The sequence below is a fragment of the Momordica charantia genome, assembly GCF_013281855.1.
Source record: "Momordica charantia cultivar OHB3-1 chromosome 3 unlocalized genomic scaffold, Mcharantia_2.0 BLBB01000003.1, whole genome shotgun sequence".
Lineage (NCBI taxonomy): Eukaryota > Viridiplantae > Streptophyta > Magnoliopsida > Cucurbitales > Cucurbitaceae > Momordica > Momordica charantia.
The window spans coordinates 17,865,414-17,887,934 of NW_028275161.1; the positions used below are offsets into that span (position 1 = coordinate 17,865,414).

General features: G+C 34.1%; 1 long non-coding RNA gene and 3 pseudogenes across 1 annotated transcript; all 4 read right to left on the reverse strand.

Moving 5' to 3' along the window:
* Positions 1-1,524: 1,524 nt before the first annotated feature.
* Positions 1,525-3,299, reverse strand: LOC148212487 (tetrahydroberberine oxidase pseudogene; annotated as a pseudogene).
* A 2,967-nt stretch (positions 3,300-6,266) lies between these two features.
* Positions 6,267-8,381, reverse strand: LOC148212488 (uncharacterized). Its single transcript, XR_015789875.1, has 3 exons — positions 7,846-8,381; positions 7,451-7,540; positions 6,267-6,735 (listed from the first exon to the last, which is right to left on the reverse strand). It is a non-coding gene; the product is annotated as an uncharacterized LOC148212488 (long non-coding RNA).
* A 3,219-nt stretch (positions 8,382-11,600) lies between these two features.
* LOC148212489 (tetrahydrocannabinolic acid synthase-like) lies at positions 11,601-13,220 on the reverse strand (annotated as a pseudogene).
* A 6,911-nt stretch (positions 13,221-20,131) lies between these two features.
* Positions 20,132-21,742, reverse strand: LOC148212490 (tetrahydroberberine oxidase pseudogene; annotated as a pseudogene).
* Positions 21,743-22,521: the final 779 nt, after the last annotated feature.

The window sequence follows — 22,521 nt, forward strand, 5'->3', positions numbered from 1 at the left end:
TGGGAGGGCCCATACAAAGTCACTAAAGTAGTGCGAACATACACTTATGCTCTAGAAGACCAACATGGGAAGGCCTTACTACACCCATGACACGCTCAGCACCTCAAAAGATACTGCCACTAGTTCAACATATTTCTAGATATTTTTATGTCTTTCCATTATTTGGAGCAACTAACATTGTTGTAACTAAATCTTCGACAGGACGATCTTCCTACTAATAAAGTTTTCGACATTCGACGTGATACTTGAGTTTTTATGTTAATTCTGAAATAAATTTCTCAAGTAGGGGGCATCATATGAATATCTACATATCTACGACCAGTCAAGAAACTCAAAATTGGGACGGACCTAGAAGCAAGCCAAACAGGCAAAAAGCCAGTAATGGCTTAGCATGGTCAAAACTAAAGCAGAAAAATATAGGATATAAAATTGTTTGGCATAAAAAGCCAGGCAAGTTAGAAATCCAGAGGTATCGACATTAGTTCTGTTAAAGTTAGATCCCAAAGCCAAAAGTAAATGGTTTAAACTCAGATGAGAATAAAACCAGGCTCTGGAGACTTGATTGTGGTCAACGAAAATTGGAAAAAATTTCCAATTCATGAATAGTATCGACAAGCTCAAGGCCCAAAACCAGTGGCAGGAACCAAGCAGCTAAAATCCAAAATTGGATCAAAAGCTTTTGGTAGAAGCCTTGTGCGTTAGAAACATTGACATTATTAGCCACTGATATACATATAAATTAGGCTATGTTATAGAATGATCTTGCGGTAACGACAAGCGACAGGTACTCTCAAAACAAAGATCTTGACACAATTATTCGTCTTCTATTTTGAGAGTGGGGGCCATTGCTATAGAGAACAAAAACGACCCAAAACGAGACAAGTAGTTGAAGCCCGAGATCATTAACTAGGGGAGACCGGCCAACGACGTAACGGGCCGGCCCATAGGACGACCTAATGCCGGCGCCAACCCCACCTCGGTGCCGAGGTGCCTACTTCTCACCTTTGCCTTTGGGCCAAGGTACTATGTGGGCATCCTCCGCTCGGATCTACATCAGTAGGTTAAGCATACCTATTCAGGGCCGTAACTCCAAATTAGGGCTCGACTAGAGAAGGTTCTGAAACCACCCTCACATCTATAAATAGCAGTGCAGCCTAACCCTATGGAGGCAAGTGACTTATCTTTAGCTCACTGTTTTCTCAACTCTCCCTTGCTAACTTAAGCATCGGAGCCTGTGTGACTGAGGTCACACCGATTTAGATCGTTTTGGTTTTGCAAGTATCGGTTCCCTTATCATCGAGTTAGGTGTGTACGAGAAGAAGAATCAGAGGGTCAAAATCCACGCATCAACACAAACAAATACAAAATGTTGAAGAACCAAATTATGATAAATTTCATTTTTTTTATGTTAGTTGTCTTCCAGAGACAAATTGATCATACATGAACTTGAAGAATAAAAGGTAGTTTTTTTTTTTCTTTTTTTACCTGCAAAGGAAAGTAGCAATTTTATTAAAGCATAAACTATGAACCAAAAGTTGAAAACATCCATTTAATGGGTCAATCAGACATTCTTCCAAAGCTCATATCTCAAAACATCTCATGTCCCTCCTTCGTCCACCAAGGTAACAGAGAAGGAATGCTCTGCTCATGCCTAAAGAAATTATAAGGATCAACCTTAGTTTTTATGCTCACCAACCTCTTAAAATTACCCTTGAAGTATCTAACTCCCCATATACTTGCTTGCTCATAGCTCGTGTACCCATTTTTGTTGTTTGTTCCAACATCTAGGTCTCGATAATTGACATATAGAGTCCTCGGATTTTTTGAAACGAAAGGAGTTAAGTAATCATAAAACTTATTGATCCAACTAATATGTCTCTGTGCAATATCTTCGCCTCCTCCCCAAGACACTGTATAATGGATTTTGTAAAGATTTCCAGCCCTATGTGGAAAGGCAATCTCTGATTCAGAAATCTTGTTCATTGTTCCACCGTAAGGTATAATATCTAATTGTGCAAATTGGAGTCCTTCTTCGTTTAACAATTCCCATATACCCTCAAGCCCAGCTTTGGAGATTGGCTCCTCTACATAGTCGGATTTGCCTTTGTAGCTGCCCTTGAGAGCAAAACCCCTATCGAGAAGGGTATTTGGCTGATCTAAAGGTAATTTCGCAAAATAGAGAACCGATTCAATCCAGCTCATTTCTATACAATCTTCTTTCGTCACCCTTAGCTCAGGAAAAGTCTTTTGCATGATGGAAAGAAGCTCTTCGTCTCTTCCAAGGAAAAAGGCTTTAAAAGTTGCTGTTAGAACTATCCCTTTTTCATTTTGCTGGTTGCTCGAGTCCATGGCATCTAATAAGATTCTGAGGATAAGTCGCTCGTCTTGTTTACTGGCCACGTATTGCCATTTATGGACTAGATCGGTGGCATTTTGTTCCAAGTTTTTTGTGATTTTGAAAATAGTCACCACTGGTGGAACTGGGACGAGCTTTATTTTCCATGCTAGAACAATTCCAAAGCTTCCTCCTCCTCCTCCTCTAATGGCCCAAAACACATCTTCCCCCATTGATTTCCGGTCGTGGAGCTTACCATTGGCATCAATAAAGTAAGCATCAATCACGTTATCGGCAGCGACACCAAATTTTCGTATCAACAAACCGTAGCCACCGCCACTAAAGTGCCCGCCAACGCCGACTGTCGATGAAAGCCCAGCTGGGAACCCTAAGGTTTTACTTTTCTCTGCAATTCTGTAGTAGAGCTCGCCGATAGTGGCTCCAGATTGCACCCATGCGACGTTTTTTTCCACATCGACATCGATTGACCGAAGGTTTATCAAATCAACAATGAGAAAAGGAGCGTCAGAGAGATACGAAAGACCCTCGTAGTCATGGCCACCACTTCGTATTCGTACCTGAAAGCCATTATTTTTTGCGCAAATGATGGAGGCTTGAATGTGGGAAGCTTGAAATGGAGTTACGATTATTTGAGGATTTGAGTCATCCAAGAATCTTAGGTTCTGGATTGTGAAGTTCAGAACTGAAGAGTACAAAGGATCCCTTGGAGTGTAAATAATGTTTGAAATTGAATCAGAGCTATTGGGAGAATGAAGAGAAAAACAATGGATAAAACCTTCACGGTTGAAAGCAGAAGCCAGCGATGCAAAAGACAAGACAACAAAAATATAAGCTAAGGAGGTAATTGTAGACTTCATGTTTGGTTTTGTGTTTTGGCAATGGATGAAAGGTTTTATTTATATTGTAAAAGAGGCAGCTCTGAGAGACATTTTTTTAAGGATTCTTCAGCTTTGGGGTGGGAAAGCTTTCTGATTGGCAGAGCCTTTGTTTGGATTCCCTCTTCTATCTTGGATAAAGAGACTGGCCCATTTCCTTTTTTTTTTTTTTTTTTGGGAAAAGTGTCTCCTTGTTTCTTTTCTTTTTTCTTGTGTGTGTGTGAATTTTCATTTTCTTCCTCACTTTTGTGATTGTTAATATGAGTTTTTTTCTTTTCTTTTGCATGAGTATTACCACAGAAATAGATTTTTGTCAAGATAATCAACTTTTTAAAGAAGTTTATAGGATAACCAAGATAATACAGGTGTTAAGAAGTTGAATAAATAGCAAAATTAAAAAACAGTTTTACTATATTTGTAAAATAAATATTTTTCTATACCTATTATAGTATCATCGTGAGAGTGTTATTATGGAAATAATTAAAGAAATTTTTTTTTCTGGTTTAAAAAATGGTTGGGGATATTTATTCCATTGCTGGAGTTTTAGTTTAGATATTTTTCAAAGTTGGACGTGATTCACGTGTGTGACGTGTCCTCTCTCTCTTCCTCTCTCTTTATTAGTCCTTTCTACCCGTCTTTCTCTTGTTTCCTTCCTATTTCTCTAAGGTGGACGTGATTCACGTGTGTGACGTGTCCTCTCTCTTTATTAGTTCTTTCTATCCCTTCCAACTAATTTTTTTTTTGAAGTAGAACATGTGGAGGTGGAGGTTTGAACTCATGATCTTTTAGTTAGATATAAATGTTTTAACCATTTGAAATGAGAAGTTGTAGAAGAGTTATTCTCAAATTTGAGGTGAATTTTATTAATTGATTTGTTCCTACAATTTTGTAAAATACCATTAAATTGAAAGTTTTTTTTTTTTTTTTTTTTTTTGGAAAAGTGTGTGCTTTTCATTAGGCCACCTGGGTAGAAAAAGAGCAAATATTCTCCTCCACAAGATTGAGGAGCCAAGGGGGTAGAAGTGAGACTAGATACAAGAGAGAGCGAATGGAATTCTTTTGTAAGCAACCCGTTGGCTGAGAAAGCAACTCTTGGAAACTCTGATTCAATCAATAAGAAATTGAATAAAAATTATGATTTACATTCCCATTTATATAAAATACTCACTACCAATTCTACTCATTCTAGGACCAAACTTAGATTAAAGAGTCCAATATTTTACCATTTCCCATGTTATTCAACTTAAAGTAAGAATATCTTTTTTAAATTAATATTTTAAACTTTATCATAATTTTAGGACAGTCGAATTGGGATTTTTGACAGCAGATTTTGTGGCAGCAGCTCGGGTGTTGGCATCACAAATTGGGTAGATTAAGATCATCTTTATTTGGGTATAGTATCTTGATTATATTCGTGAGTTTTTCATTCTTGTTCCTGAATATTAATTGTGTTAAAATACTAAGAAGCTAGAGGGTTTTTGTTGGGATCTCTAGTGGATATTTTTGGGGAGTGTTATTGTATCTCATCTTAAACAACTATTAGTGAATTACCACATATGAGTGGAAGATTGGACGTAGCCTAATGAACTTTTTTTCTTTTTTGTTATTAAATTTTTATTCATATTTTAACTATACTTTTTGGTTCTTGTTTCTTGAGTGTGCATTCGATGAAAAAAATGGTTATATTGAACTTACCACGATTTTAATTATAAGACAAGAAACCAAACTAAACGAGTACGAGAGAAGAAGAAAATTATTAGAAATGAGATGCCACTTGGACTACGTTAGTAGATATATTTATCTCAATGAAGTTTTGAAACCAATTGAATCGTTAATTAGTAAATCACAACAAATCTGGCTAAGGAGTCAGCCACATTGTTTGATTTTGTGAGGAACAAACCTTAGGAAAAGTCACCGAGGTAGCTTGCTTGAACTCGGATGTTGTGAAGTTACTCCCATTTTATCAAGAAAATTATGAAAATAATTAATTTATTTTAATTCTTATCGTAGTTAATAGTCTGTCTTATGTTTGTGAATATGGTTATGATTTTTAATTGAAGTGAAACAATATGAAGATTAAAAAAAAAGTAATTTTAAAGTCTAAAAATGTAATCAAAATATTTTTAAAGTTTATAAAATGAAATAGAAAATGAGATCGGTAATTTGATACTCTTTTCTATTTGACTCTTAACATGGAGCTCAAGTTTGAAAAGAGTTATTTGAGACTTTGAAAGAAAGTTTGATATATAAATATTCGGCCTCATTGAGGTATATTTCATATAAAGTATTACGATGTAAAAGCGGGGTGACACTGGACCACTCATAGTAGAACAAGTGTTTCTGGTTCAACGAGCTTACCCTATTGAAATGAGAGCAAAGGTACACGTGTCGGACCAAGTAGTGCTCAGTTCGACTCTTACTTGGGGCAAGTTTCAACCGACAAAATATATGTTGACATATGGCGGAAAAGTGACTCTATATGCTACCAGGATATCTTTCTAGCCATCGAAATATCCTCTGACTGATAGGTACAAATATGTTTATCCTGAGCATGCTTCCCAACATTCTTCTCCGATAAAAGGCAGAGTCAAACCATTCTCAAAGGTATCCAATCTTTTGCACAAACTTCTAGCTCGTCATTTATGCTGTACGACTTGGAGTCCTAACTTAAGCTTCAAAGTACATTTGACCGAGCACCACACTAATGCTAGGTTTTGACATGCAAGTACCAATTCGGGTTGGTAAGGCTTCAACTTTGAGTTCATGCTGACGTGTCACTTCATTCAAAATATAGCATCAACATAACCAATACCAAGTACATATCTAACACGTGTTAGATTGATATGACAATTCTAGAGTGGTGAATATGGTTTAATGAAACTCTACTAAACTTTTTTAACAAAGTGGGCCTAATTAAACAAATAAGGGATTAGTACTGGTCTATTTAAGAATCATAATTACGTAAAATGATGGAAAAGTATATAATTTACACAAACAATCCCTAATAACACAAATTACTAATATGTCCATAAGATCCATCTCAATATTAAATAATTATTACATTATATAATTGGTAAATTGGGAGGAAATCCCTTCAAACGTGCTAAATCCATTAAATCCCTTAACATTTACACTTTCAAAAATTGAAAAATCCCTAAACCCCCAAATTTTCGAAACCTCCGTTCTTCTTCCTCGTCTTTCTTTCCTTCCTTCGACCGTTGGGTTTCCCTCCTCTGAACCTCCGTTGCTCTTCTTCGACCGTTGTCGCTATCTCCCTTCCTCTCCGGCGACTCCCCTTTTCTTTGTCGCAAATTATTTCATCTTCGGCCGCCTTCACAAGAGCATTTCATTTCGTCGGTTCCTATTCTCCAGTAGTTTCTGCCTACATTCGTCTCTAGCCGACGTCCTCTATTTTTCTCAGTCGCCAGAGTAGTTCATCTTCAATTTGAAGGGTTTGCATTTCACTTGATAAGTTTCAATTTCTGATTTCGTTTATTTGAAATACTGTATATGTGAGGATATATAGTATAGTGATTAGATTAGGATATATTATAACTCAAGTTTTATATATTCGGATATATACTGATGGTGATTTAAAACTAAAAATCCGGTGGATATATACTGCCTACAGTATTATACTACTAGACATATACCGTTAGTGATTTACATCTTGGCTTTCTGATGTTTATGATATTTTGTGGATATATATGATTTACATCTTGTCTGCCTACAATATTATTATGGTGGATATATACTGATAGTGATATATACTGATGGTGATTTACATACTGCCTACATACTGAAAGTGTCTTATGGTACCTATCTAGCTCTAAGTATTAACTAGTTTGAATTAGAGCAATAACTAAAGGAGAAAGTTGTAAGATATCAAAGTTTATATGAGATTTAGATTATATCTGGATAACTTTTATATCTCGAAAAGTTTAGTCTATATTATACCGAATATATTGTATATTCAATATGTTATACTTACTACCGTGTCTTATAGAATTTGATGGATATAGTGATAAAAGTACATTTACTTACGTGGGTCTAAACTATATCTTACTTAAAAGACGTTTATACATAATGTTAATAGTAGATTTCAAAAGTACAAGTAGAATATATGTTATAGTAACGAAACAACATGAACATAATTTATACCCATTTATAGAAATAGCTAAACTGTAATTTAGAAAAAGAAAATAATATTCATTCATACCCATATTTACTTCGATGTATAGATAAACTGTGTTTTTCTTCTCCTTTGAATATTGACGTCAATCAATACGTGCTTCCCGTTAAGTATCTTCTGTTAAAGGATAAATAACAAAAAAAAAAAAAATTAATTAGACATTTGAAAACCAGCGGGAGCCATAGATGACCTCAAACACAGTAGAAATAAGACCTTGCCAAATTAATGAGCATCTAAACCTCATAAATTGATTTCATTAAAACAAACCTTGCACTCAAACAACACAATAAAACAATGTGAACGACAGTGCAAATATTCAAGTGGGTATGAATAAAGGAATGAATGAACTCTACTTGTTGAAATATTCAAGCAATCAAATAAAAAACTAAAACTACAAGAATGGGTATAAAGAAGAACCGTACCAACCAAGAAGTAGCAGAAATGAGAATGATAAGAAGATGTTGTGCCCATAATAATTAAGATGAGAATGAGGATGATGAGAATGTTCGTCAAATCAATGAGGACAAAAGAAACATCGGAGACATAGGAAAGTCCTTCATATTCATGGCCACCACTTCGTGTTCGTATTTGGAAGCCATTATTTTTGGCGCAAATGACAGATGCTTGAATGTGGGAAGCTTCCAACAGCGTCACAATTATTTGAGGCTTTGGAGTTTTGGCACCCAAAAATCTTTGGTTTTGGATTGAGAAGTTTAAAACCGAAGAGTATGAAGGATCTGTTGGAGTGTAAATAATATTTGAAATCGAAGAATTGTTGTAAGCGGAAGCTCCCCAGGCCAACAAGAAAACAAAAATATAAGCTGAGGATGGAATTGGAGACTTCATGTTTGGTTTTTGTGTATTGGAAATGGATGAAAGCTTGTGTATTTAGTGTACAGAAGAGGCAGCTCTCTTTTTATCTTGTGCGATTCAGACATTTTTTGAAACTCTTCTGAGTTCTCGAGGTTTAGGGTGGGAATCTCGGATTGGAATTTCGAATTTTGAGAATATGATGTGTAAGCAACTATAAACAAATTTCATTTAATTTGAGATTAGATAATTCCAAATACTAATGGTCATTGGTTACTGATTTATTTTCTTTTTTTTTAAAACCGTTTTTGAAATCTCTAATAAATTAAAAAAAATAAAAGGCCCATACCATTTCGATTTTTATTTTTTGAGTTTTTAGTCCTATGTTTTTTTAAAAGCCAAAAATTGATAATTATTTTTTGTTTTTAAAAAATATAAGATCAAATATAACTTATTTTGGTTAGATATGCTAGAGAGAAATATATGTATAGTAGAGAAGTCAATTAGGTTGGGTGAGAGTTGAGATGTCCTTTCCATCCTCGTCTCCGAGGAAATTTTTAGTTCTCGTCTCAGTCTCATTCTCCGATTTTGGGAATTGAAGTCTAAGTCAAGGAATCTCCATTTGGGGACGAGGATTTTTGTGAGAAAATGTATTATTTTTTGTTATTTTAGATTTTAAACAATAAAAAAGAGTAGTATGTATTATATATTTTTTAGATTTTGAGCGTTCGTCGACCTATCTCATTAGATCTTTTCAGAGTTGGTCATTTTTGTGATCCAACATCATTAATACAACTAATATGATATGTGTCTGTCATTTAACTACAAATTTCTCTCTTTCCCTCCCTATACAGAATAATAATAAATAAACTTTTTGATAGTATTGCAAGTAGTGTGTGACAAGTTTTTTAACTATTAATAATTGACATGCTCTTTCTTTTTTTTTTATTACATTAACAAATAATTATCACTAGCCCTTTCAACATATAAATATTTTGTTTGGTCTCATATAATTTGTTGTATTTTGGATTTTTAATTAATGTAATATAATGATTGATAAGGAAAAGGGTGAAGGAGGAGGTGGGGCAACATCGTAGAGATAGAGAAGGGTGGCGATGACAACGACAAATTAGTTTTTCTTCCACCTAAACCATGACATTAACATGTCGTCATGTTTAGTTCATAATTGTCATTTTACTTAGCTAAGCTTGGGATTTTGGAACATCTAAATTTATGCAATTTTCAATTTCATCTATATATAGTGGATATTATTAGAGGGTTGTGTGCGCTAAATTTATATTTATATTTTATATTTTTTGAATATATTCTTTTTGAGATTTTACTTATTAATCTAAAATGTTACCATCATTATGTTGACTTGTAGCTTAAATGAGCAAACAATTACGAGTTTAGTTGTTCTTTCACCTACCATAGATTTGAATCTCTTTCTTCTCATTTATAATGTAATGTTCTTTTTAAACTATGGAAATGATATCTTTTAAGAATGAATAAACCACCACTCAAACTAAAAGTTTGAGCTGATTGGTTCGATAAATTTAATACTGATGAAGTTGAACAACTGGTCCGGCACACGCCATTGAGATAACCTGGAGAGGAAGGCCCATAAGAACAGGGCGCACACGTAGGGACCGGTTCGTAACATCGGGGATCAATTCGGCACATGACGAACCGGTCACTCAACTCACCCCCCACGACGTGTCAACTTAATGACACGTCCTACTTTTCTTCCACTCACGCGTGGAGACCGCCTACAATGTAAGAAACAGTCATGAGTTTTACCAGAAACCCACGACCTCCAACGATTATCTCAAAGGTACTATAAATACCGACAAGGAAGTATGACCAGGTATGTGAAAAGTTGGACTCAAAAGGCTTTACCAAAAACATTAGTAACCTGCACTGACAAAATCTTCGGAATGCTAACTACTTTCTTACAGAATCTCGTCTTGGAGTGTTCTGGAAGATTTTATTGTGATTACTAGAACTGATAAGAACAAATACATGTGACAGTATCAACCAAACATCATAGGTCAATGTCTAATAAACTAAACTTGTGCAATCCATATAGTGCGCTACACGATTTACTATATGCGTGTTAGCTACAGAGAAGGATAATACGAAAATGTTGGTGAGGTAAAGAGAAAAAAAAAAAACCAAATTATATTTTTAAAAAATAACTATTTAATTAATTTGTATATTTTTAATATTTTAAATAGAACAATGAAATTACGAAAATGTTGGTGATGTAAAGAGAGAAAAAAAAAACCAAATTATATTTTTTAAAAATAACTATTTAATTAATTTGTATATTTTTAATATTTTAAATAGAACAATGAAATTTCATGTGTATCGCACTGGTTTTTACTAGTTTCATCAAGTATATTTTTTCTTTCATATCTCTATTTTTCTTTAATAATTATTATTTATTGAAAAAATGAAAAAGAATGATGAAAGTGAAATTCTATGTTAATTATTATCTTTCGATACCTACATTATTTTTGGCGTTCACAATCTTAAAGGTTCAATTTTAGTTTCAAAAATTTGTATAGTTTTTTTTGGTGTGTCATTATTATTATTATATACATTTCTGTATATTTTTTTTAGTAGAACATGTAGGGGTGAGAATTGAACTCACAACCTAAATTTGAGATATAAATCAATATTTTTATGTACTGAATTGCAACGAAAATCTATCACATCGAGTCGAGCCATTATTTTGTATGATGACACACATACATCAAATTTAGCATCAAGTTTTCTTTTTTCGAATTAATTTTAACTTCAAGTTTGAAAATAAAGTTACCTTCAATCTCAAACTTGAAATTAGATTTGATATATATGGAAAACAATCAAAGCGCATATCACATAAAAAAAAAAGAGCATGCATATAACTCATTGGTCACTGCACCCCTATTTTAAGTTATAGGTTTGAGTTTAGCTCTCATATCTCTAATATAATATTAAAAACAATAATTTCATAGGAAAAAAAAACTACCAAAATAAATTTGTATACAAGTTTATAAGGAAAAAAATCAAAATTAAACAAAACTAATAAGGTTCAAGAAACTAATAAAGTTCAAAAACCAAAACCTAGGAAGTATTTATTATTTTTTTTTCAGTACAATCAATGTGATGATGGAAAATTGATCATCTAACCTCCTGAAAAGGAAAATGATATCTTAATTATTGAGCTATGTTCAGATGGCTTTAAAACATATTTATTTTATACAAAAATAGCAAATTTATTCATGCATTACTAAAAACCAAAGTATAAAGTCCATTGCTCGGATCTCAGCATACATCCATTTAAGAGGTCGGACTTTCTTCTAATCATTCTAATCATTTCTCAAGAAATCTCATGTCCCTCCTCTTTCAACCATGGAAAAAGACAAAGAATGCTTTGCTCATTTCTAAAGAACTGAGTAGGATCAACCATAATTTTTACGTTCACCAACCTCTTAAAATTACTTTTAAAGTATTTAAGTCCCCATACGCTTGCTTTTTCGTAGCTCATGTACCCATTTTTATTGTTTGTTCCAATATCTAGGTCTCGATAATTGAGATATATAGTCCTTGAATTTTTTGAAACGTAAGGAGTCAAGTAATCGTAAAACTTACGAATCCGACTTATATGTCTTTGTTCAGCTCAGTCCTCTCTATAAGCCACCGTATAATGAATCTTGTAAAGATTTCCAGATCTATGTTGAAATGGAATCTCTGATTCAGAAATCTCGTTCATTCTTCCACCGTAAGAAATAAGATCCAGTTGTGAAAAATAAATATCTTTTTCATTTAACAATTCCCATATACCCTCGAGTCCAATTTTGGGGATTGGTTCATTGGCATAGTCGCATTTTCCTTTGTAGGTTCCTTTGTGAGCCAAACTCCTATCAAGAAGGGAATTTGGTTGCCCTATAGGCAATTCAGCAAAATAAATAATGGATTCACAATCCAGCTCATTTTTATACAATCTTCTTTCCTCAACCCTAGCCCTCTGAAAGTATTTTGCAGGATGAGAAGAAGCTCTTCGTCTTCTAAGCTTTTGAAAGCTGCTTTCAGTACAATTAATTCTTTTTCCATCTTGCTGAATGTTTGAGTTTGTGACATCTAATAGGACTCTGATGATAAGTCTTTCATCTAGTTTGTTGGCCACGTATTGCCACTGGTGCACTAGACTGGTGGCGTTTTGTTCCAAGTTTCGCATGATTTAAAAAATAGTCACCACTGGTGGAATCGGGACGAGTTTTATTTTTCATGCAAGAATAATTCCAAAGTTTGCTCCTCCTCCTCTAATGGTCCGAAACACATCTTCTCCCATCGATTTTCGGTCATGGAGCTTGTCGTTGACATCAATAGAGTAAGCGTCAATAATGTTATGGGCAGAAAGACCAAATTTTTGTATCAACAAACCATAGCCACCGCCACTGAAGTGCCCGCCAACACCAACTGTCGAGAAAAGTCCAGCTGGGAACCCTAAAGTTTTGCTTTCCTCCGCAATTCTATAGTAGACTTCGCCAATGGTGGCTCCAGATTGCACCCATGCAACTTCTTTTTCCACATCAATGTCAATCGACCGCAGGTTCCTCAGCTCAACGACAATGAAAGGAACGTCTGAAGCATAGGAAAGACCTTCGTAGTCATGGCCACCACTTCGTGTTCGTATCTGAAAGCCGTTATTTTTTGCACAAATAATAGATGCCTGGATGTGGGAAACTTGCGATGGTGTCACGATTACTTGAGACTTTAGGGTTTTGGCACCCAAGAATCTTAGGTTTTGGATTGAAAATGTTAAAATCGAAGAGTACGAAGGATCTGTTGGAGTAAAAATAATCTTTGAAATTGAAGTATCGTCGGTGAAATGAGAAGAAATACATTGAAGAAAATCTTCATGGTTGTGAGCAGAAGTTACCGATGCAAAATACCAGACAACAAAAATATAAACCAAGGAGGTAACTGGAGACTTCATGTTTGGTTCTGTGTTTTGGCAATGGATGAAAGCTTCTATTTATGAGGTAAGCTTTGGGGTGGGAATTAATGGAAATAATTAAAAATATATGTATATAATAAATTTTAAAATGATGTTTATATACGTAGAAATAAATATTTAATTTGAATTTTGATAATTCTGAACAGTGGTCAATGATTAATGATTTTATAATAAAAAAATTGACTCAAGATCTGGTAGCGTAAAGCATGGAGATTTATTTTATTAAAATAAAATTTATAATTTTTTCGTTTGAAGTTACGTGATTCGCCAAAGGGCAGTTCAATCGATTAAAATATTTATATTCAACAATATTCAAATCTCACACCGGCCCTGTGATTCACGAAATGGTGGGAGAAGTGTGATTTTCTTATTTAATTTAATATTGGTGATCAAGTATTACAAAGTCCGGATTTCAAGTTGTAAACGACCTACAGGTCCACCTGCCCACGTTAAAAAAGAGGAACGAGTATCAAGGGATTTGAATAACTCGCCCTAATCAATAAGCGGGTGAAGGGATGAAGAAACTCTATCTACTACGTTAGTTTGGATGATCCTTTGATTGCTCCACTATCCCAATTCAGATGAGATTCTTTATTTGGATGACTAAGAACAAGCTCTACGAAATGGGGAATTTCATAACTCACACGCTGAACAAAGAATACTAGCTCTTCTTTTTCGTATGTGAGGGGTTAGCAAGAATTTAAATGTTGATATTAATGGAGATGTCAAAATCTCAATTTTATAGAAATATCAATGAAGATATTAATAAATTATCGATGTCGATAGATATTTTTAAGAATGTTATAAAAATACATCTAGCGTTTCACCCTTTCAAAATAAAGTTAAAAATGATTAATATTAATAATATGTCAATATTAATAATATTTTATTGATTTTTTTTTTCATATTTTACTTTTTTTTTCGTAATACTTTGAAAATGTTGGATTATCCCTAGTATTAATGTTGAACCATAGATACATAAAAATGTTAACACGTCGACAGATATTTGTATTCCACGTGCCTCGTGATACGGAAAAAGACTGAGAGGCTACACATATAGAATATTAAGAATAATGCTATCCAAAATCAGATTCTACAACTGGTTATTATTATTTGGCTTCTGGTTGACTTCTCTCCTTGTATTGAGGAATTTTTCTTTGTAAAAAATTTGTTTATTTCAATCTAGCTATTATATTAGTTGAGATACACTATCTACATTATTTTTATGGATTCAAACAGCTGTTTCAATTTAAATAAACAAGCAAGTTGAATAATTTTAATCCAACTTTTTTGGCCCATATTTGATTAAAATCTTTTGCTAACTAAAAGATTACCATGAGAGCCCGGAGTTGGATTAAATATATTGATTATATATATCATGGATAGGGCACATGTAATTAGAAAAATCTTGCGGGTGAAAAAGTCATGAGCTTGAATTTTCACCCTCATGTCATACTAAAAATAAATAAATAAATGAAATCTTTGATTTATGACTATTCTCAAAGTAAACCTAATAAAAAGAATCAAATCCATGGAGACAAATTAGGTTCAATCATATACTTTTAGAAGGCAAATTAGGCAAATTAGGTTCAATCTTTTAACTATGTTTACATTCAACGAGTCAAGTTAATGTAGTTGAACTATTGATTTTGATCGACCCGTACCGATGGATAAAAATATAGGTATCGTACATGTCTCGTATTTTACCCTATCATTTAAGCATCATTTATTTAAAAGGACATTCAAGGAACTACAAAGAAACAGATTGTATGATCGAAACAAATTTTGGGTGAATTGCAGATATGCAGTCGAAAAATTTGGAGGAAGAGCAAAGAAAAACTTTCGAACTGGACGCTATTGTGGAGTACATACCCTTGTAGACTATGAAATCGGGGAAGAAGGAAACGTTTCGATTAGCTACCAACCTCCATAATCGATATTCCCATGGTATTAATTATCATGTCTCCCAATATAGCTACTCCCTCCATAATTTTAAAAACAACATTTGATTTTTCAATTTTTTTTGTTTTACTCATTTTTTACTATTCTACATTTGATTTTACTATTTTGCATTTGTTAGGCATATTAATGTTGTTTGATTTCAAAGTTTTCACTTATGGGATTTTATTTTTGATTTCAAACTTTGAAATTTCTAAATCTAAATTTTATTTTTGAAATTTTAACTTTAAAATTACTATTTGATTTCCTAAGAATTAGGTGCATCAAAAGTTATTGATAATTTTATAGCTATTTTGATGGGAGGGTATATTTGTCCATATTTAATTTTAGGGTTAAACTCTGTCGGTTAGCTTTTTTATGATGTCATTTTTTAAGCCTCTAGTTGCCCCTTAAAAACTTCCATCCCAGCCTATTGTTGCAAGCCGGTGGCTCAATCCTGTCCAATTTTATCCCCTAATTCACTTGGCCCCCAAGTAATAAGCCCAATAAAGTAATCCTAATTTCACTCCCTTTACCCATCTTGTGATCGATTTTCACACCCTCGATCGCTAATTATCCCACTCACTATTCTTCTGTTTGGCTTGACTCTAGCAACTACCCCATTTGACAATACTAACTTAATTCCACTTTAAAGCTACATCATCTCTTTGGTTATGCGTTAGGTTTGTAAAGTGAATACAAACAAAGTCCCACATATGTTAGAGAAGGGAATGATCATAACAATTATCTCCATCGGTATGAGGCCTTTTGGGTGAAACCCAAAAGCAAAGTCGTGAGGGCTATGCCCAAAGTTGACAATATCATATTGTGGCACTCTCGGAACCATCCATTGAGGAACTCTATCTCAATTCGCTCTATCTCTTGTGATTGGTTGCACTAGCTTCAAACAAGTTTGGGAGTCTCTAGAACACCATTATTCCTCTTTTACTCATTCTAATAAAATTGATTTGAAATCTGAATCGTAGAAAATAAATATGTTCACATTGATGAAGAGGACATTCTTGTTGGGATATAACGGGGACAAAATAAATATTAAAGTGTTTGGGCCATAAAACACAAAAGCCCAAAACCTACAACTTTAGGTTTTTCTTTATAACCAAACCTATTTTTTTAGTCTTTAGCTGCCTCAAAGACAACGTTGGTTCGTAGAGCATTGTCGGCAGCTCGTTAGGTTAATGAAGTTTTTTTCATTCGGTATTCCTAAGTATCTATTGGTGTAGTGCTTAGAAGCTAAGTGACCATTCTTGTAGCATCTACAGAGAGCTTTGTAGCGTGTTTTAGGAGACTCATTGTCTTCATCCCAATATATCATCGTAGAACTCGTTGTTGCGGAATACTGAACTAGCTCATAGTTGGATGAACCCGCATAAACTTTCTTGTATTTTTCTGCACTTTCCCTATTTTTCTTTTACTATTATGGTTTGCTTAGTTTTCACTGTGGAAGGGGAAAAGTTCTTGGTAAGTAATTTTTCCAACAAGTGGTATCAGAGTTGTAACTGTTCAACAACATAGGATCCAGTGGAAAAGTCAACTTCGAGGGGGTTTCGAGATTTGATAGGGAAAATTTTGGGTTTTGGAAGGGCACCGGCCGGTCTTTCGATCAGATCCCCCTAAAAACGCCCAAGCGAAGATCAGCACTCGAAGGCTTGAGGAGCAGGTTCCGTGAGTCCAAAGACGCCTAAGGCAAGCCCAAAAGAAGATTTTCCTGTTCGTTCCATCGTCGACCCTATCTATGTTTCTACAAGGATCTTCGCACGTATAAGAAGATGCACAAAACCCTAAAGGAACAATATACTGTGATGACATACAAGGAATGGGCGGAGGTGGATAAACAGGTCGTGACAATCATAAGGTTGTGTTTGTCAATGAATGTGTCACTAACAAATTTTAAATATTGATATCATATAGAATGATCTAATTGAGAAATTTTAATACATTAAGAGTGAAGTTGAGAATTTTAAAAGATTAACGACCAAATTGAATGTTACCAAAAAGATTATTGGAACCATTTGATATATTTAGACCTTTAATTTTTCTATTGTTCATATTTTAACGTTTATTTCCCTCAAATAAGAACATTATTTTTTTTAAGACTAAAAAATATTACTTTAGTTGGTGTAATTAGATGAACATTTTATTTTTCAACATTATTCTTGCATGGAAAATTAAGCTCCCCAATTTCATCGGTGGTGACTATTTTCAAAATCGCAAGAAATTTGGAACAAAATGTCACCAATCTAGTCCATCGGTGACAATACATAGCCAATAAACAAGATGTCAAACGTTTCATCATAATAATGTTAAGTGGCATGAAATCATCAAAATGGAAAAAGAACACGGTAAGCATCTTTCAACTTCTTGTTCCTCAGACAAGTCGAAGAACTTCCTTCCATCAACGAAAAATGTTTTCCCTGAGCTAGGGCTGACTGAAAAAAGATTGTATAGAAATGAGTTTGATTGAATCCGTTCTCCTTTTTGCCGGCTTCCTTGGAAGACAATAATTGATCTCCTTCTCGATACGAGTGTAGCCTTTCGAAGGCAAATCTATGTTGGGATTATGGAGCCAAACCAAGGAAAAAATCTTTTTCCTATAAGGAAAACGTCTATTTAAATTTTTCCTTGTCCTATTTAGTTTGGGCTTTTTAATTTTCTCATTCCGTTTTAGTTTTTGTCATACCATCTATTAGAAGAGAGAGTTTGAGAGCTAAATACTTGTGTATAGAGTTTGAAAGGCTTGTAGATTGATTCGTGAGCGTTTTCTGTGCGAGGGAAAATTGAGAGAAATCATTGTAAGGGGCTTGTAAACTCTTGGGAGATTCTTCCTGACATTTTAGTAGAACCTGCAACGGTAGCAGAGAACTGAACGTAGCCCACAATTTGGTGAACGAGTATAAATCCGGCGTTTAATTTTCTTCTCCCTAATCTATTTATCGTTCTTGTTACTTAGAAGTTTTAGATTATTTTATCTAATACTTTTAAATGTAGGCTGCATTTTTTTCACAACAATCTAACTATGTAAATGAGTCAATCGCCATTCAAGGTATATGGGAATTGTTCAATGAAGAAGAAGTTGAATTTGCACATCTAATTCTTATTCCTTTCGGTGGAAAAATGTATGAGAATTCTGAATGAGAGATTCCCTTTCGGCTAGAAGTGGAAATCTATACCAAATCTACTATTCGGTTGGTTAGACAGAACAAGACGAAGATACGAACAAAGATATATAAGTTGGATCCATAAGTTTTATGGTTAGATGACTCCTTTGGTTTCAAAAAACTTGAAGGTTGTATAAATCTATTACACTGAGATCTGGATATTTGAATAAACAACAAAAATGGGAACATGAGCTTTGACAAAACAAACATATAACGAGTTAAAATACTTCAAGGGTAATTTTAAGAGGTTGATGAGTGTAAAAATCAAAGTTGATCCTTCTAATTTCTTTAGAAATCAGCAGAACGTTTCTTCTCTGTTGCCATCGTGGAAGAGAAGGGGACATTAGATATTTTGACATATTATTGGAAGAAAGTCTCATTGAATTGATAATGAGGTTTTCTAGACTTTGGTTTATAGTTTTATGCACCTTAATAAAATTGTCACCTTTGTAGTCTTCATGTTCATTCATATATTATCGATTTGTCTTTGGAAGGCCACTAATATACGAACAAATTCTATAGTATTTTTGCATTAAATAAATACTTCCTCGTTTGATTCTACGTTACTACGAATCTTGTCTTTCATGACAGTTATCAACAGTAACAAATATTGGAATAAAAAAATTGTCACAAATGATGAGAGCGCATTATTAGTGGTAAAAAAGGCTAATTTCTTGATTTTTATAATTTTATGACAATGATGGAGGCGCAATTTCGTTAGAAAAAAGGGTGATTTGCAGATTTTTCCAATTTTTATGACATTTTACAAATGTCAGGAAATTTTTTTAAAAAATCCAGTATTCCATTATAGTTAGTTTGCCCATTTTTAAAATCTATGACAAGAAAAAAAATGTAACAAATGATTTCCCGCATGTTTTTTTCTTTCTTTTTTTTTGCAAAAAAGGGGAGTCACTAAGAACGACTTTAATTCTTTCGGGATTGTATGGTTGCAATGAGTAGAGATTTATGATTATCAATTCATTACCCACCAAGTAGTAGATCTCTTTCAAATTTTTTTCAACTTTGCTCGGGGAACCTATACAATCACATTGCAACTATTCTTGGAGTCGTTTATGGTGGAAAGGAAAAGAATGGAGATGTACTATCACATTTTGCATGCATCTCTAAAATTAGTTGTGGAACTTGGATAGAAAATCCCCCTAAAATTAGTTGGCTTTCTGTGAACATTTTCATTTTGAACTTTCACTCTTCTTTAAATTCTAAAATTACATTCCAATCCTTGTTCTTTGTCATACAAATACCCCATGTAGTTGCAGTCCTATTATTTCTCGCATTTAAACTAGTATCTGCTAAGGTTGAGATTAGAGAAAACATTTCACAAGGCAAATATAAAATTTGCCTCTCCTAATAAAAAATTTTAAATTAAGGTCAAAATACTACTTGATCCATGTAAAAAATGGAGATTAATTTATTTAATTGAAACAAAATTTATAATTTTTTGGTTTGAAAATTTGTTCTCACATGGCACATTTCACAAGTGTTGATTGATTTAAAATATTACCTACTGGTTCTTGCAGTAATAGAAAAATATCATCTTAATAAGATTAGTGAGAGATAAATTTCACAAAAACAATTTGCCTTTCTCCAATACAAAATTTGAAACTAATATTTCAAAATTGAATTGTTGCACCGAGTTAATAAGATGGAAAAGAACCAAAATAACCAATCAAATACAAAATGTTGAAGAACCTAATTAGGATAAATTTCATCCTTTTTTTTAACCTATGTTAGTTGTCTAAATTTATCATACATGAACTTGAAGAATGAAAGGTAGCTTTTTTTTTTCTGCTGCAAAAGAAAGGTAGCAATTTTATTTATGCTCACCAACCTCTTAAAATTACCCTTGAAATATCTAAGTCCCCATATGCTTGCTTTCTCATAGCTCGTGTATCCATTCTTGTTGTTTATTCCTATATCCAAGTCTCGATAATTGATATACGCGGCCCTTGAAAGGAGTCATGTAACTTTCAAGCTTACGGATCCAATTTATATGTTTTTGTGTAGTATCTTCGTCTTCTTCTGTCCAAACCACCGAATAATGAATCTTGTAAAGATTCCCAGCTCTATGCGGAAATGGAATCTCTGATTCAGGAATCTCATTCATTTTTCCACCGTAAGGGATAAAAAATATTTGTGCAAATTCAACTTCTTCTTCGTTGAACAATTCCCATATACCCTGAAGCCCAACTATGGGGATTGGCTCATTTACATAGTCGGTTTTGGCTTTTCCATTGGCTTCAAAAGCCACATTCCTATCGAGAAGGACATCTAACGGCTGTCCTCCACGGAAGCCGGCAAAATGGAGAACGGATTCAATCCAACTCATTTCTATACAATCTTCTTTCGTCAGCCCCAGCTCCGGGAAAGTATTCTGCATGATGGGAAGAAGCTCTTCGGCTTGTCCGAGGAACAAGGAGTCGAAAGATGTTTCTCGTGTTCTTTTTCCATTTTGATGATTGTTTGAGTTCATGCCTCTTAATGTTATTTTGATGAGAAGTTTGTCATCTTGTTTGTTGGCCACGTATTGCCAACGATGGACTAAATTGGTAGCATTTTGTTCCAAGTTTCTTGTGATTTCAAAAACAGTCACCACTGGTGGAACTTGGACGAGCTTAATTTTCCATGCAACAATAATGTCAAAGCTTGCTCCTCCTCCTCCTCTAATGGCCCAAAACACATCCTCTCCCATCGATTTTCGATTGTGGAGTTTACCGTTTACATCAACGAAGTAAGCATCGATCACATTATCGGCAGCGAGTCCAAATTTTCGTAGCATCATACCATAACCACCGCCACTGAAATGCCCACCAACACCAACTGTCGGGCATAGCCCAGCTGGGAACCCTAGGGTTTTGCTTTTCTGTGCAATTCTATAGTACAGTTCCCCGATGGTGGCTCCAGATTGCACCCATGCAACGTTTTTTTCCACATTGACATCGATCGACCGAATGTTTATCATATCAACAACAACGAAAGGAATGTCGTCATAGGAGATAGAGGAAAGGCGCTCGTAATCATGGCCACCGCTTCGCGTTCGTATCTGGAAGCCGTGTTTTTTGGCGCAAATGATGGATAATTGAATGTGGGAAACTTGCAATGGCGTCACTATTGCTTGAGGCTTAAAGGATTTTGCAGTCCTCAATCCTAAGTTATGGGTAGAGAAGTTCATAATCAAAGAGTACGAAGGATCAGTTGGAGTGTAAATAATCTTTGAAATTGAAGAACTGTTGGGAGAATGAAGAGAAAGACAATGGAGAAAATCTTCATAGTTGGAAGCAGAAGCTACCCATAGAAAGGATATGACAACAAAAGTATAGGCTAAAGAGGTAATTGGAGACTTCATGTTTGATAGATTCTGTGTTTTGGCAATGGATGAAAGGTTTTATTTATAGTGTAAAAGAGGCAGCGCTCTCTCGTTTTGGGGCTTTGTGAGAGACATTTTTTTAAAGGGTTCTTGGGAAAGCTATCTGATTGGCGGAGCCTTTGTCTGCCATACTTTATTTTTCTGATTCTCTTCTATTTTCATTTTCGAGAGAATGGCCCACTTCACTCGCCTCCTTGTTTTTTTGTTTGTTTTTTTCTCTTTCTTTTTCTATTTTTGTGTTTGTGAATTTTCTTTTCTTCCTCTCTTGTGGTATTAATGTGAGCTTTTCGTTTTTGCATGAGTCTAATTACCATATTATAAACACATTTTTATTTTTTGTCAAGATAATCAACTTTTTAAAGAAGCTTATAGTATAACCAAAATAATATAGACGTTAGAAGTTGAGTAAATAGCAAAACTTATTCTAAAAAAAACAAACAAACAAATAGCAAAACTAAAATAGTAAATATTATTTAATACCTTTATTGTATTATCCTTAGACTGATATTATGGAAATAATTATAAAAAGATCTAAAATTTTGAATTTTAAAATCACATTTTGAAATTTGAACTGTTTTGGTTTGAAAAGTTTTTGACACGTTTATTCCATTGCTGGAAGATATTTATTGTTGTTTGTGTGACTCAAGTATATAATTTTGGTTTAACTAAAAGAAGTTTGGTGGACTTATTACTTTGTTTGTCGGAATGATGGAGTAAAGAGAAGAGAGAAGGAAAATGAGGAGTTGTAAATGGAAGAGAGAAAAAGAAATTGGATTAAATT